Raw genomic sequence first — 17,905 nt, 5'->3', positions numbered from 1 at the left:
GCTTTAGCTAGCCTGGCAGCAACCTTTTCCTGTCCGGATCGGAGTCCTCTTCAGGTAACAATAGAAGAAAGAAGGTTCTTGCCATCATCAGAAATTATCAATGAAGTTGCTAAAGCACTCCCTATATCGTGTCTGGAGGTGATGATAGACGATTGACACCAGCCTTTTGTAAATTATCTTAAATATGATATCCTACTAGACGATTCAGCATAAAGACAACAAATCAAACAGAGATCAAAAAGATTTATCATGTGTAGCGAAATATTATACAGAAGGTCCTACAATGAAATGTTGTTGCGATGTTTAGATAGATAAGAAGCAAGTCAAATGTTACGAGAGGCTCATTTTGGAGAATACGGAGCATATCAAGCTGGTTGAAATCTCTTCCAAATGGGGTATTATTGGCCTACAATGATCAAGGATGCTATAGAATATGCGAAGCGATGTCACGAATGTCAGATCCATATAGATGTCATACATATACCCCCTGAAGATCTCCATTAGATAGTCGCCTCTTGGCCTTTTTCTGCTTGGGGATTCGATGTTATTGGTCCCCTAAATCTACCCTCTTCCAAAGGAAAGCAATATATATTGGCAACGACAGATTATTTCTCCAAATGGATGAAAGCGATTGCATTGCGAAATGTCAAAGAAAAGGATGTCGTCAATTTCATCCGACATGCGATAATATATCGCCCTGGCATCCCAAAGAGAATCATTACTGATAATGGTACTCCTTTCAATAATAGGAGTATGGAAATATTATGTCAAAAATTCGGTATTCACCACTCATTTTCAACACCTTACTAGCAGCCGGCCAATGGACTAGCAGAGGCATTTAATAAGACGATCGTGAAAATACTGAAGAAAACAGTGACTGGAAATAAGTGTCAATGGGACGAAAAGTTGCAAGAGGCTCTATGGTCTTACAGGACTACTCACTGAACGACAACGAAAGATACGCTGTATTCATTGGTTTTTGGTGTAGAAGTTGTCAGCTCGATCGAAACACAAGTCGCGTCACTCATAATAGCAGTTCATCAGTCAATAACAGATGATGAAAATGTAAGAATAAGGCTAGCAGAATTGGATATACTAGACGAAAAATGACCAGCAGCTCAACAGCGATTGCAATTATATCAAACAGAATCTCCGCAGCCTTTGACAAGAAAGTCAAGCAACGCTCTTTCAAGAAGGGTGACATGGTGTTGATGTTAAAAAGACCGATAGTGGTCACCCGCCGAACAGGGGGCAAGTTTGACCCCAAATGGGATGGGCCATTAATAATAACTGAGGTATATTCCAATGGGGCGTACAAAGTTGTGAATCAAGATAGACAGGGTATTAGCATACCAGTCAATGCTCGCTTCATCAAAAAGTATCATCCATGAAGACGGATGCAGTTATGATCTAGAAGATTATCAGCATAATTCTTCTACATCAAAAGGGGGCAAGAATAAGCAAAACAATGAAATAGCCTCAAAAGGCAATGCCATGTATTCTTCCATATATGAATGAATAAAAGGCAAATTCTCAATCATTCTCAAGCAAATCAGTCTTATCACCAATCATTGTCAAACATCGATCATGATTATCGCCAAATGGAGATTATTGCCATCGTTAATCATTAAAATGATATTATCGCCAAAATTGATGTTCAAGACACTATCACAAATGTTGTCATCGACATGGCAATATATATATTATTTATTGATTCATCAAAACCACACAACTTTTGTGATAGCGATGGCAATCTATCATTTATGATAGCAATGGAATAAGCCTAAAAGGCTAACCATGCATCTACTACTCTTGATAAAGTATTTAAAATCATGTGAGAAGTAGTGAGAAGCTAGTGGCCCTAAAAAGTTCGTATAAGACATCATATACTTAGACCCATGTGGGCAGCGGATGAAGCCAATCACTACCAAAAGTCATAAATGACCAAGTGTAAAAAGGAGCTAATCACGCGTGAGACCCATGCCGTCTGTATAGCTTCCGATAGTGTCACGGGGGAAGGTGAGAGAAAATGTCATCTCGTGAATGGGTCCGACCTTGCAGATGAAGAAAAAGCGGGCTATAGTGTGTGCTCTTTGGCCATTGTCCGTATATAGGCCAACCATGCGTAAGACCCCCTAGATTCCTGGCTTGATTTCAGTAGCAACTCATGAGGATGGATTTTTAACCTCCACATTGATGGACTGGATGCCTTGTATTTGGTATCCTAAGGTAGCCTTGCACACCCCGTGAACTCTAGAGAGTTACTGCGGCTAACCCTGTGCGTAAATCCCACCGAGTTCACATCCCTGCTAGTTTCACTAGGCCCCTCTGATGGATTGCGGTTTGTGAACTCCCCGGCTGTGATAAGTCGAGTGAACTCTAAAGAGTTACAGAGACCATTCACGTGAGACCCGACTCCAACTACTTATAAGTCTAAAAAACTATGGTTGCTCCACTACTCAAGAGCTTAAACTGTGTGCAAGACTAACCTTAAAACAAAAATTAGCCCTGCCCATTAAAATAAATATCACACAGGGGATGTGTTGTACTAACAATTATGATAGATTGTCAATATATTACATGATAGATTAAAGCATGATTATGTGAATTAATAGAGGAAACATTTTATCAATATGAGCTCAAAATTAATTATTATGGCATCACTTCTGAAAACATATTTATTTCAAACAAAGCATTGGAATTTATTCATGAATATTACAAAGCAAAACAAAATTACATACAAAAGCAAAATTTCTACAACTCCTCTAGCATGCCTAATGTTGTCATATATCTCTGTAAATCTTCTCTCAACCGAACTTGTGCTACAGCTTGGGTTTATTCAGCTTCAAGAATAATCTTGGCCTGATCAGGAACCTCGGCCAGTTCTCGCTCCATAGAGGCAACCACTTCTTTATTTTTCATCTGCTCAGTTCTTTCAATCTCAGCAATACGGGCATCAACTTCAATTTCTTCTTTAATCGTGCAAATATTTATTTCCTCTTCTTGCTTCTTCACTTCAAGCAAAGCTATCTCCTTTTGTAGAAAAGTGATATGATTTTTAATGATCACCCTATTCTTGTCAAAGGCTTTCAACCTATCATGAAGAGACTGATGCTCAATATCATAACCAGATATTAGGTCATCAGTTCGAGTAATCTTCTCCTTGAGAGAAGTTAGTTATCTTTGACGGTCTAAAATAGCCGGAGCGATGATTATACTCCGTGCTGATTCCAACTTATTATGGAATTATAGAACTGTGACAAGGAATCATGCAGAGGAAGAACGCTAATATGTGTCAGCCTCCCCGAATGTTCAAGAATAGCTAAGGCGATGTCCAAGAAAGGCCATTGTGTAGGATCTTTAAAGGCACTTACGATAATAGATATAGCTTTCTTAAATAATACAAGCATAAGAGGTGATACTTTCTCCAGAGAAATTCTATCAGAGATTGTGGCTACAGAGTTGGAACCTGCAGATCCACTTGAAGTCGGCACAATGGTAGCTAAAAAAGAAAAGAATTATATAGTTAGAAATGTTGAAATTGAATATATAAGAACCTCATGAATATATATATATATAAGGAGAGAAGAAAAAGAAAGCATACCTTCTCTGGGGGCAATCTGAGAAATGGATGGAATAGAAGATACGCCTACCTCAGAAGACACAGGTATATCTACAATTACAACCACAACATTAAGAGATAGTTCGCGAACCCTAGTACTTGAATCCAAGGTTGTTGGAGTCGGAATATCAACAAGATCAGCAAAGAATTCCAAACTCCAAACTACCGGTTGAATGGGAGAAGGATGTGCGATGGAGGATTTCTCAGCATGGACAGGGATATCAACAATTGTAGTGACAACTACTGGGGCTTGTGTAGTGTCTTGGTTTACCTCTATGCTCTGAGGAGAAAATAAATTCTCTACTACTACTCAATTATCTAATAAGGCAACTTCTGCCTCTCGGGACGCAGAAACCTCTGCTATAGTTAGAAGGGTAGTAGGGCCCTATGCAATCACCTCAGCGGCTTCCACTATACAAGGATAATATGAGGCATCGAAAGAGATGAAAATGTTTGCACCCGAAGAACAACTAGAACCACCATAATCAAGTTGTTCTTCCTCAAGAGAAGCTGCTCTAACAGGAGAAGAAGTATCTAGACGATCTGATTGAATTTCAATGGGTGGAATGTCAGCTCTGACCTCACATTCCTCGCCAACATCCACTTCAGCGTCCTCCTCTTGATTATCATCTAGTAAAATGTTTCCTTCATCAATCAAGCTAGTAGAAGAAGATGTTTCACTGATTAAAATATCTGCAAAATAATTTGATCAACTATCCTCTTCAGAAACTGTTTGTTTTCCCTTATAAACAATCTTTACAGGAAGTAGACGAATGCCTCGAGAAGGAGAAGGATTTTGTTATGCTAAAACTTTTGGAGATAAAGATTTAGCTCGTGAACAAGTCATGGGGGAAGCTACAACAATAGTCTGACCCGCAATAGGAGAAATTGCAGTCGTAGTTTGATCTGTAGTAGGAGGAGCTATAGTTATGCTTTGATCCTCTACCTCTCGAGTCAGAGAAGAAAGAATAACACTAGGAGTCTCAAATTCATCCACAGGTGTAAGGTTCGTATCCTAGTCCATACCGTTCCGTAAACTCCTACGACTTGTAAACAGCATTTGCGCATGACCCTAAGTCGCATCCCGTAGATCTGAGTTGACTCGAACTGAGACTTATACCATTACGACTTCGCCGTCACCGCGGTTCCAATGTCGTATCTCATGCCCCTATGTGATACCCAGGCTAAGAGATGTGGGCTCGTGCATATCTCAAGGAAACGATGTGCATTGTGACTTTTGAGAGAATCTCTACCATCCATCAGATCAATCAATCAAGTGCAAGTCAAGTATAACCCATCACACCCATCTCTCTCTTACACAAGCCATCCCTAAAGTTAACTCTCTCTTACACACACCCATCCCTTTCTTACAACAACCCATCCCATCACATCCCTTTTCCCTCTCATTTCCTCCACCATTTCTAAGCAACCTAAGGGAGTGGATGTCTATGTAGAACCATTAGATTTCCCAAAACTCTCATATGGGAAATAATTACGAAAATGCCATTAACCTAAACCCTTGAATTCTAAATCACATAGTTCCCACGATCTGTTTTATGTGAAATTGTATACCATGCCTATGTATCATAAATTAACCATACATGTCAAATTTCTGCCCTTAGATCATTATAAAAGTGACCCAATTGACAAATCAGCACCTTAACCGTTGATTTTGGTGTCCATCGAGTGAAGAAACCTCGTGGGTAGTAGTAGTAGGATATTTCCCTTCATATGAATGACTTGGATTACCCATAATATGGACCAGGTGTTAAATATAAAGACTCCAATTTGGTAGGCTTTTTCTTAGGCGTAAAGTTATCCTTTCAAGGCCTACTAACTCCTTATAAATTCGGATCTTCGGATATAACCACTTCCTTCCATCCATCACAATTCAAATTTGGACTACACTTTGGTCTTATACGACTACGAGGTTATACAAAATTTAGGCACCGATCTATAATCCTACACTGTTGAAGGTTGAAGCTACCTCCTTCCAATTGGTACAAATGGTGAAATTTTAGATTTAGGATTTTTCTAGCATCGATTAACCACCAATTTTTATCTAACCATTTTCCTATCCTAACTACACATATTTCTTAAAATTAGGACCTGATCATTAAGTGTAGACCGTTAATTAAGATCAAGCTCATTTTGGCACTCGTTAGGAGAAATTTCAAGATAAGCCAATCTAAATTTCGGATCACCAAGAAAATTATATACCCTGACTCTTCAACGATACTGACATAATGGACAAATAAGATTTAAAGAAAAATCATTAAAAAAGAGAAATTTGGAAAAACTCAATTCAAGTGGGATGTGAAACACACCCCTGTCACACGCTAACTCCTTTTAAAGGGGTGTGCGTTCCCCTCTCCACTCAAATGCCCAAGGAGAAAGAGAAAGAGAAAGAGACAAAGAGAGAGAGAGAGAGAAAGAAAAAGAAAGAGACAGAGAGAAAGAAAGAGAAAGAGAAAGAAAAAGAGAAACAAAAAGAAAGAAAGAGAGAGAAAGAAAGAGAAAGGGAAAGAGAAAGAGAAGGAGAAGCCTACACACCCTCTTCCTTCTCCATATGTATGGTGTCTTCCTCTTGGTCAAGCGATGTCGTGATTCATATGGAAGCTTTTAATGTAGAAGCTTTCCTACATGGGTATCTACCTAGGGTTTAGATATAACGCTAACGTGAGAGATTCTTTTAAGCTTACTTTAATTTAAGTTAATATGATTTATCTTATCTTTTACATGCTTCGCTTTCATATTACTATCATTCTCTCCCTGCAATTGTTTAATTTACCACCAACAATTATTTATCCTGTGGAAATTACGGTTAATATATGATTTTAATTATGCATGATCCTTATTAATTTATGTGGGGCGATGGATACAAGCTTTACCCTTGCCTTTACCAATTTTATTGAGTTAGCACTTTCTACTCTCCTCTTTTGTTGAGTTAGCCCCTGCCACTCTCCACCTTTATTATGTTAGCCTTGTGCTATCTACCTTTATGGCTTGGGCATGTGTCTTAGAATTTCAGAACTCCCATAATTCAATTTATTTCCTCTTTAGTGCAAGTGATGTGTTAGAGGTATTACAACTAATGATTCAAATGTTTATCATGGACATAATACGGTTCGGGTAACGGCCCCCTTAGTTTACACGTAATTCCATGAATTTTGGGTAGTAGTACATAAATCGATGTAAGTAATTCACAACACGTGTTACATCACTTTCAGGATTAGATGTCACAAATAGTCCCTTCATGAACAAATCGTGTCACGTAATTCGTCCGATCCATGTGTTGTGCCGCCTTGGGATGTTCGCGTAAATCCACGTTAATGTTGGACACGCCAACGAATCTCCATATTATGGATGTGGGGTGAGTCTAATAGCTCTAAATTATTTTCCACATTATGATGATTGCTAAGTGTGATGCACTACACATACTTTGTTAGGCATGCATCTCATGTAGGTTGTTTGTGCATACTAATAACCTCTCGCAGTAGTGGAGTACGAGACGTATCAGACCCTTACATTATTCTTATGAATCTCTTGAATTAAATGATAATCATCACTATCAGTAGGGCATTGACCCTCTCTAACCGTATAGATGATGTAGGTGATGTATAGATGTATAAATTGAAGACCTAGAGGACCATCTCCTTATGGAAGATTTTACTTAATGAATAAGAAGATAGTTTTATGATTTAGTTTTATATTTCCACTGCAAACTCGATAATGTAATAAACTCCCATTGAGAGAGCATTTGATACTTTGTTAAATAAAATAATAAATATAGTTGATTTTATTCTCGTGAATGGTTACCTTTTTTAATGTAACTGGATGTGATCTAAATGAAAAAATATATATATGGTGCGATTTTTAAAGCATCCAATTTATACATTATTAACACCCAGAATTCTTGAGCACGAGTATGTACTCAGGTCACGAAAATTTCAGGATGTTAAGTACATCTTGAGAGAGGAAGACAATGTGAATGCTAGGGTGGCCAATCTCATAAGAAAAGTTGAGTCCATGTAACTTAAAAGAGTAGAAACAGTCAAACTGAATGAAACCGCTGAAATTATGTGTGGTATTTTTGCTAGTAACATACACTTAACCCCTGATTTTTCCACAATTCTTATGTTCCAAGAGTTGTTCCACGAGCAATCTCATGCTAGGAACAACTATCAAAGGCCATTCAACGCCCCCATGTCAAACACATACAATCCTAATTGGAGGAACTACCCAAACTTCAATTGGAGGAATGGGCAAATGCTAATACTGAGAGAAATCCTAAAGGTACTTTTATATCAAATTTCAATTCAATAAATCGGAAAAGACCCCAAGATGATATGGTTTAAAAATTCATGCAAAATCAAGAGCAATTCAACCAGAATACATTACAAGCATTCCATGATATTAAAACATCCTTTGGAGTGTTTGCATCATCTATCCAAAGGATTGAGTCACAACTATTGGTTAGGGAGAAAGGGACTCTTCCAGCCCAACCACTACCTAACCTAAAACAATAATGTGAAATAAGTGACTCAAGCTCTTTAAACCACCATGTGGAGTAAGCTAAGTCTACCACCACTCTTAGAAGTGGTAAGACAAATGACAAAACTATCTCAATAAGGGATGAGAAGCCTAAGGACTCAGAATAATCTAAGAGGAATGATAGACCTAGCCATGTTACACATGAGAAAAAACTAAAAAATGAATACAAGTCGATCACTCCATTTCCCACAGGTTGATTTCACCAAAACCTCTATCTAACACTCAGGGTATCTTAGAGGTGCTTAAGCAGGTGAAAATCAATATTCCTATATTAGATGCCATAAAAAAAATTCCATCATATACTAAGTTTTTGAAAGATCTTTGCACGGCTAAGAGGTGGCAAAACATTCAAAAGAAGATTTTTTTTCTAACTAAAAAAGTAAGTGTCATCCTCAAGCAAGATGTGCCATAGAAATATAAAGATCTCGGTAACCCAACCATCTCTTATGTGATTGGGAATCACCGGATTAAGCATGAACTACTTAACTTGGGAGCAAGGTATGAATTTGATTCCTTACTCGGTTTATAAACTGCTCAGGCTTGGTGGATTAAAACCCACCAGGACCACACTTCAACTGATTGATCGTTCGGTTCGTATATCGAGATGATTGATCGAGGATGTGCCAGTTCAAGTCGATAAATTCTACTAGCCAGCAGATTTTATTATTTTAGATACTCAACCCGTAATTGATGTAAGCACTCAAATTCCCATCATCCTTTGCTGACCATTCCTACCCACATTAAACACCATCATTAATTGTAAGAATGGGATTATAAATTAACTTTCGGGAACATGATATCAAAACTAAATATTTTTGATATGTACAAACAACATGAGGATGTTGATGATACTCATGAAGTAAACATGATTGATTCATTTGTGAAAGATAGAGCACTCTTGACTCTATACTCTGACCCAGAGACATGCTTGGTTCACTCCCTTGATTTAGATTATGACATGATTAGGAAGATGGACACCTTGCTTGATGCGACGCTAGTACTTGAAACTAACCAGTGGAGGCCAAATTTTGAAAAATTGCCCCAAACCGATATTACGCCTCTATCGTCTAGTATCAAGGAACCAAAGCTTGACCTAAAACCATTATCCGTTGACTTAAATATGCTTACTTGGTTCAAGATAAGACATATTCGGTGGTGATTTCTTCCCACCTAGATGAGGAGCAAGAGAATATACTTATTTCTACTCTCAAGGAATACAAATGAGCCTTTAGATGGATCACAAACCTCAAGGGAATCAATCATTTGATTTGTACTCATCACATTCACCTCGATGATAATGTAAAAATATCTAGACAACCACAACATCAGTTAAATCCAAACATGAAAGAAGTAGTTAAAGCCAATGTGTTAAAGTTGTTTGATGTAGGTATCATATACCCTATATCCGATAGCCAATGGGTGAGTCTAACTCAAGTGGTACCAAAGAAGTCTGGGATTACCATCATAGTCAATGGAGAAAATGAATTCATGCCAATTAGAGTCACTACTAGTTGGAGAATGTGCATTGACTATAAAAAATTTAATACCGTCACTTGGAAAGACCAATTCCCTCTGCCCTTTGTTAATAAGATTTTAGAAAGGTTAGTCGGTCATTCCTATTACTCTTTTTTGGACGAGTATTCGGGTTACAATCAGATAGAGATATCCCTTGAAGATTAAGAAAAGACAACATTTATATGTCCCTTTAGCACTTTCGCATATCGAATGATGTCATTCAAATTATATATTGCTCCCGCCGCATTTCAGTGATACATGTTAAGTATTTTCTCTGATATAGTGGGGCAATTTTTAGATGTCTTCATGGATGATTTCTCTATCTTTGGCATATCTTTCATCAAGTACCTTGAACATCTTAAGCTTATGCTGAAAAGATGTGAAGAAAAGAACCTTGTGCTTAATTGGGAAAAAAACCATGTTATAGTTCAAAAGGGGATAGTCCTTAGACATATCGTATCATCCAATGGAGCATCATCATACAGTTGCGGTACAAGGGAGCTGAAGATCCTTCCATCATTTAAGAAGATCTTTATTAAGTTCTTAATGGGGCTCCCTCACTTTTATGTAAGTATCAAGAGTCCATTGTGTCTGAAAACCATTCCTTGTGTATGTTTGGATTTTAGAGTTTGAACTTTCAAACTCGACAAGTCCTTGCGTAGCCTCCGATGGGAGAGTTCGTTTTTATTGTCTTTCTGTAGGACTTCTCAAGTTCTTTTGTAAGACTTAATAAGACCTTGTGTAGACCATTGATGGATGAAAAACATGTACCTTGTGTGTTCTGAAGGTTTATGGTGAACCTAATTTAAAACCATCTAAATAGTGAAATACGACATACTGTAGGAGAGAGTGGGTTAGTCAGGAGTGGAGTAGGTATGTAGTTGAACCACTATACATCATGTGCATTGTGGTGAATGATTTAAATATTTATTTGTTATGTTTGGCTGATCAATATCCTACATTTATTTTCTACAGCAAACATGTTTAATAAAATGCATGAATGATGTGTTTTACTAAATAGACCATGTTTATGCACTTCTTCTCACTTAGAATTCTTTACTTGTGTATTTAGAAGTAAGTGCATGTTAATTGTTTAGTTAAAATTTGAAAAGTCCTATTCACCCCCCTTTAGGACATTAGACATATCTTCGAGCTTCGCTTGTAGTAGTAAAACCATAATTTCAATTAGAATCAGCCTGGAATATAGAATTTGCACCAGAGATGTTTCATTACTAAGAAGAATTGTCACTTCTTAACAATGAGATTTCTAGGCGATCTTCGCTTATATATGGATATTAAAAGGAGTGTGATTCTCTTCAAGAACGAATAAAAATTTTTGAACAAACACTGGCTTCGATCAACGAGAAGATATCCATTCTTAAAGCACAAAGGCGAGAAGAAGAAGTGAGATTGAGAAGAATTCAGAGAAATATTGCTGACAACATGAGAATCTCGAAGCTTGAAGAATCTGAGCTTTCAAAGAGAAAGTCTACTGTTATTTTTCTTGAACAAGAGCTTACGGGCATTCCCAATCAAGTTAAGCTTATCACCAAAGTTAAACTTACTATTGTTGCTGTAAGACCCTAATCCAAGTACGCACGTCATTTTTTTAGGTCATGCAGTCCTACCGGGCGAATTCCGATGACCCGCGACCTTCGGGTAGTGTTTGCGGTCATCCTTGAGTTCAGTCACATAGACCTGAAACATATGCCTTTGTGACCGCATCATTGCTGCGCTTCCAACACCATGTCTCGTGCATTCATCCAAGTTCTAAATCATGAGATATGGGGCATACACCATGCTGGACCATTTAGTATGATTGTGAGGCCCACCTACGGTGGTGTGCACGTTCCCCAAGGTGGTCCACTCTATTGCACATTTTCCCTAGCCTCCACTACCTAAACCACCTACACCTAGCCATCACAGGGTAGGTAGATTAGACTAGGTCCCTAACCCTACCTAGCTAGCAAGTGATCATGAGTTCTCTATCCAAGAGAGCTCCTTTTTCTATTTCCCATGCAAAAGCTACTTTTCCCTCTTCCCTAAATTTGAAATTTTAGAATTTCTCTCTTCTCTAGAGAGAGAGAGGATCATATCCCTCTTTCCTAGCAAAACAGTCATTACATTGCATAAAACCCTCTCTTTCTAGCAATTTCATTCATTTCTCTCCCTTCCTCTCTTCTCCTCATCTCTCCTTCTCCCTTTCTACCCTTGGAATGTCCCACCCTTCTCTTCATCTCTAGCCCCTTATACCCTTGAAAACTCCCTCATCTAACCTTCCATCTCCAATCTTAGCCATTGATCTTTGAAGTTTGAAGCATAGAAGTCCATTGGTAGAAGTTTGGTGAAGATCCTTTGAGGTGGGTGTTTTTAATTTAGGATTTCTTTTCTTCCTTTTTAGATATTTTCATTCCTACCTTGAGGATCTTGTGGGGCCCACCAAATGATGGTGGAGGTCCCCAAGTATCTATGAATGAGGCCTATGGCCAACTTTCTTGCATGCATGTTCCATAGATGGGGCCATTCTCCATGGACCCCATCATGGCCTTTTTCTTTTTGATCCATGTTCTTGAGGGGTCATCTAGACCCTAGACCTTGGTGGGGATGGAATCCCCACCTTAGATCTGAAATTTTATTGCATGCATGTCTATGATGTAACTTATAAATGAATATAGTTGAAGGTGGAATATTTGTGATGAAGGGAGGGCCTCAATGGTGGCGGAGACCCTCTCTTGTGGTCGGATCTTGCTTTCTTTCTTCCTTTTCTTCGTTTTCCCTATCCTCATGACCTGATCTTTGAGGTGTGTGGCCCAGTTAGAGGCCTTGCAACATCCAGACCGTCCAAACATTATTGACGCCCTGTGCTGTCTATACTTAGGATGTTGGTTCCCCATTTCCCCCATATGTGATGCATGCAATGGGTTTTTGGGTGGAGATATGGCCTAGATATTTGTGGGGCCCACTAAGCTAGACCATGGCACCAAATTTATGGGGTAATCTCCTCTTTATTTGACTCATATGCTTAGTATATTCCATGTATATGTTGCTATCCAAAAATTTTCTAGACAGTTTCTGGTTATTTTTGAACCAGATTTTGGGACTGATTGGGGGACCTTTCCTACCTTCAAATATACTTTTCTTAAAGGTGAGGACCTCACCTAAATGTCCCCCAAATTTCAGCCCCATCTGACCTTGAATGAGGTCCCAAAATGTGGCCCAAGTGGGGTGGACGGTCTAGATTTTCTGGACTGTCTAGCAACATGTCAGTTTGGAAATCTTAAAATATAAAATAATTTTTCCATTAGTGGGCCGCTTTTGTGGACCCTACCTTGTAGTATACATATGTGGGGATTTTAAAATTAATTTTCTCCAATTTTTGGAGATCTTGGGCCCACCCCATTGGGTGCTCAAAACAGGGTCAGCCATAATTCTGCACTAACCAGATTTTTGGAGAGTCTGTTTTCTCTTAATTCACAAAAATACTTTCCTAACTCAGAAAAATATGAACTTTTAACTGAAGGTGGCCCACCCCTGCTAGGATCCACTTACCGAATTTCGAGCCCAAAAAACTACCGAGGAATTTTTGGCAAGGGCTGGACGCCCAAGGCTGGGGCGTCTAGCATGGGCTAGTCGTCCACCCCATTTTGTTGCCCACCATGATGTGTGTTTTATCCCTTTGGCCTTCCTTTGTGTGGCCCACTTAAGTATGGTTCATCCGAGTGTGGAGTACCCAGGGTGGGGCTCGCCTTTTTGCTAGCACATAGGCTGGGAGTCCAGCTCATCGGGATGCCCAGGCCCATGTAGGACGCCCCATGTGGACTACCTGCTGGACCTTGGTCCAACAGTGTGGCCCAACTTTTTCCCAAATTAATGTGATGTAATCCTATGTGGTGGTGCCCTCTGACTTGATGGTTGGACTACTTGTACTAATGTCCTAATCAAATGGTTCATTTTCTAAGCTCCAACAGACCCATAAACCTGTTGGGTTTGCTTGGCATTCAGGCTGAAATTTTAAGAAGTGGATCCCACCACATTGTGAATACTTAGAATGAATAAAATCATGCTTAGAATCCCCTAATTTGAGGCTTAATTAATGCTTATTTTTCCAGGCCCACCGTAGTTGGATGTTAATAGGTCCATGTATGTATCAAGTTGTTGGACTCTTTAGGCCCATAAGGGCTAGAACTCTCTTGATAGGCCCATTGGACCTTTGGGCCACTTTTCCATATTATTGTGTTGGGTTCATGGGCCGGATTACACAAGTGGTCAGGCCCTTGGTCGCCCACCAAATCAACTTTGTACTTAGGTTGGGTTGTAGGCCCAACTCACTTGGTCTAGACATGAAAATTGTCCATGGGGTTTGAGTGATGGGCTGCCCACTAGGCCCACCACAATATGTGGATTGATGACCCTTATGATTGGGCCCAAACCTTGTTTATGGGCCCACGATATTACTTATGGGTTGGGTTATGTGTGTTGCCCACTAGACCTATGCATTGGTGCAAGCCTTAGGCTTTGATCCGTGATTGATTAGAGATGGGTTACCTCTTGGGGACCAGTTGTGCTTAGATGTTCACATTAGTGGCCCTAAGGTAGCCCCATGGGTTTTTATGGTAGTTAAAGGCCTACCATAGACCCTTGCTAGGACTGTTCATCTATTTAGGCCTATGTTATTGTTCTCCTTAGCCTTGTGGGCTACCCCAGGTAAATGGGCCCCCACTAGAGGTTGTATTCCTTATGAAGGATTGGTTAAGTACCTAGACCCTATTGGTTAGGTAGAGAGAACAACTTCTCATTCACCTCATTGGCACCCTTATTCATCTTCATGGCCCACTCCCATACACATCATATGCATGCTTGGTTTAGGTATGATTGGCCATGGTTGTGCCATTGTGTAGAACATGTTGGCATCTCCCCGAGGGATGGAGTTTACCCTCTTGAGAAAATTGGATGCTTTGGATCGATGCATGGTTAATTGTGTGACCCATGCATTTGGCATTGCATAGCATATGGATATTCGCCCTTACTTAATCAGGGACGTAGCCTCCACAAGTATATCTTGGATGGCCATGTGTGGACACTGGAAATGTTACTTGAGCATTGGGGTGCATAGGATATCCCTAGGTGAAATTTCTTAAACTTTCGCGGTACCGAGGGAACGCCTCAGCACCGAGACCGATTGGAAAATATGAGCGCACGAGGGCCTTATACCATTAAGCCGCGACTCCCACTGTAATGTGGTAGGTTGGGATGGGGTGTGGCCTTACCAGCCTGAGAGAGAGGGCAATAGCTAGGCTGAGTTTGACCAGCTCGTGAATGGGTCCGCTATTGGTGATTAGCTGTCCACAGGTGAGTAGTGAGTTCTTCTACGCTTATTTGACTGTGCGGGTCTATAAAGTGGCAGTCATCCTATAGTGTACTTAACCCGGTAGATTCCTTATGATGGAACTATGCTTGATATGTGGATTAGATATGAGAACTGACATTACTTCACATTGCATTTGCATTGGCTATATAAGTCTTATATTACATCGCCTTGGTATGGCGCCTAGTACTCATGTATTGCATTGCATAGCCTTGGTACGGCTTATTGCATTCATAGCTTAGCCTCGGTACAGCTAGTGGCATTAGTATCATTCATGTTTCCTTATACATTCTCCCCTATCTTCTTCTGAGCACCATTGTCACACACCTTACACCGCCCTCTAAGCTTTCTATAAGCTTATACACGATTGATGCATGCAGAAGATCCTAGGTTAGCGCAGTAGCAGAAGAGCTGTGGATTTGGATTGGCACAAGCTGAGGACCTGTTGCAGACCCTTCCTTCCCTCTTTCTAAATTATGTATTTCCTTTTGAACCTTGTACCTGTAAAGTTTAAATTTATAGTGGATTCTATAGTGTGCTCCTTGGTTTTTTTCTGGAATTTACTTGCTATGATCTTGGGTATGCTCGATTTGGTTTGGAATTGTGATATGAAAATCCTCCTTGTAGGATCCCAGGATCGAAACCTGTGGTAGGAGCCGAGAATGGGGTGTTACGGAGGTTGTTGTGGTCAGAACCGGCTATCAGATACCTTGCGAGTCCGCTCACCGAGTCTGAGGCGTGACAGTTGTGTCATAAATTCAATTTGAATAAGACTTATAAAAAATATGTCAGCACTTGGCATTATTGAATGATTATGTATAAAGAAAATTTTGTAGTATGTAAGTCATGATGATTTTTAAATACAATTTCAAAGCAGTCTCATAATTCTTAAGGTCAAACTTGCTATTCTAGTTATAACATTTAATTATATATGATTCTTAACCAAACGAAATATGTCACAATTGCATATGCACTTTTCTATGAATGAAATTATATATAGTATTACAATAGTTTGGCCATTTTGACTTTTGCCCATTAGCATGCCTTATGCTACATCCTCTTAAATGGGCAGAAGTACCCTAAAGTTCTTATTAGTATTGTAATGCTTGAATTTTTGCAGCCCAAGTACATACTCGTGCCCGAGAATTCTGTGTGTTAATAATGTAAAATTTTGGATGCTTTAAAATTACACCCTTTTTTTTTCAACTTAGATCACATCCAGTTACATTCATGAAGGTAACCATTCACGAGAGTAAAATCAGCTGTATTTATTATTCCATTAGAGTAAAAAGAGTTTAACAAATCATCAAATGCCCTCTCAATGGGTGCTTATTACATTATCAAAGTTTTCACCGAAAAATAAATAAAACTAATCGTGCATTATTTTTCTTCTCTATTTGAACCTATTTTCCACAGAATAATCATTGTCCATTACATGAACTTGTAATTCACCTGCAACATCTATATGGTTGGAGAGGGTCAATGTCATACTCATAGTGATAGTTATCCTTTAAGATTAATAACAATTCAAGAGATTCATAAGAATAATGTGAGGGTTCTGATACATCTCGTACTCCACCACAACGAGTGGTATCAGTATGCACAACCAATATATATATATAAATGCATGCCTAGCAAAGCATATATGGTCCATCATACGTAATGATCATCACAATGTAGAATATAATTCATAGAAAACCCAGCTTGCCTAGCATTTTCACACTACAGAGATTCGCCGACATGTCCAACACTACCATGGATTTTTGTGAACACTTCAAGAGGCGTCGTCTCAACTTACCAAATATGCATTGAATCTTATAAAGAGGTTTGGTTTTGAAAATGGTAAGAATTTTAACACTCCTGTGATTACGATTCATAAACTCTCTAAAGATGAATTAGGTTAAAGTGTAGACTCTTAACTATATCACAATATGATTGGTAGTCTTCTTTACTTAACCGCTAGTAGACCTAATATTTCATTCAATGTTGGCATTTGTGTCATATATCAATCAGATCCTAAAGAATTGCACTTATTCTCTGTCAAACGGATAATAATATATGTCGTAAGTTCTGTGAACTTAGGATTATGGTATCCACATGATACGTCTGTACAAATCGTAGGTTATACTAATGCAGACTAGGCAGGTAATGTGGATGATATAAAATCTACTAATGGTGGATGTTTTTATGTTGAAAATTGCTTAGTATCATGGCTTAATAAAAAACAAAATTCCATGTCTTTCCATTACAGAGGCTGAATATATTGTTGCAGGGAATGCTTGCACTCAGCTTATGTGGATAAAAAGAATACTAGCTGATTATGGAATGATGTAAGATATGATAACATTATATTGCGATAATTTAAGTGCAATAAATAACTCTAAAAATCCAATTCAACATTCTCGTACAAAGCATATTGACATAAGATATGACTATATTTGAGAATTAGTTGAAGATAAGGCTATCATGCTGAAATACATTTAATCTGAGAAATAGCTTACAGATATACTGACTAAGCCGCTTGACAGTGTTAAGTTTTTAAATTTGAAGCATGATATTGGACTATGTATTGCTAAATAATTATTCCGTCTTTATTTTTCTTCTTTGCATTTATTTTTTATAATTATTTGAAAATAGAATATGCATTAAAAGAAAAATGAAAAATGATAATTAACGAGAATCCGAACTCCTCTTCAATATTTCGAATTTGAATATGATGAACCTCTCTCTCTCTCTTACTGAAATAAAGAGAAGATCAAGAAGAACCTCAACAAGTTGACACCACCATGGATGATATTTTACTTAGAAGATTCAGATGATCCAACTGACTCTGACTATCATCCCTCTTC

Source organism: Magnolia sinica, chromosome 2 (genome assembly GCF_029962835.1).
Source record: "Magnolia sinica isolate HGM2019 chromosome 2, MsV1, whole genome shotgun sequence".
Lineage (NCBI taxonomy): Eukaryota > Viridiplantae > Streptophyta > Magnoliopsida > Magnoliales > Magnoliaceae > Magnolia > Magnolia sinica.
This window is presented reverse-complemented; position numbering follows the sequence as displayed.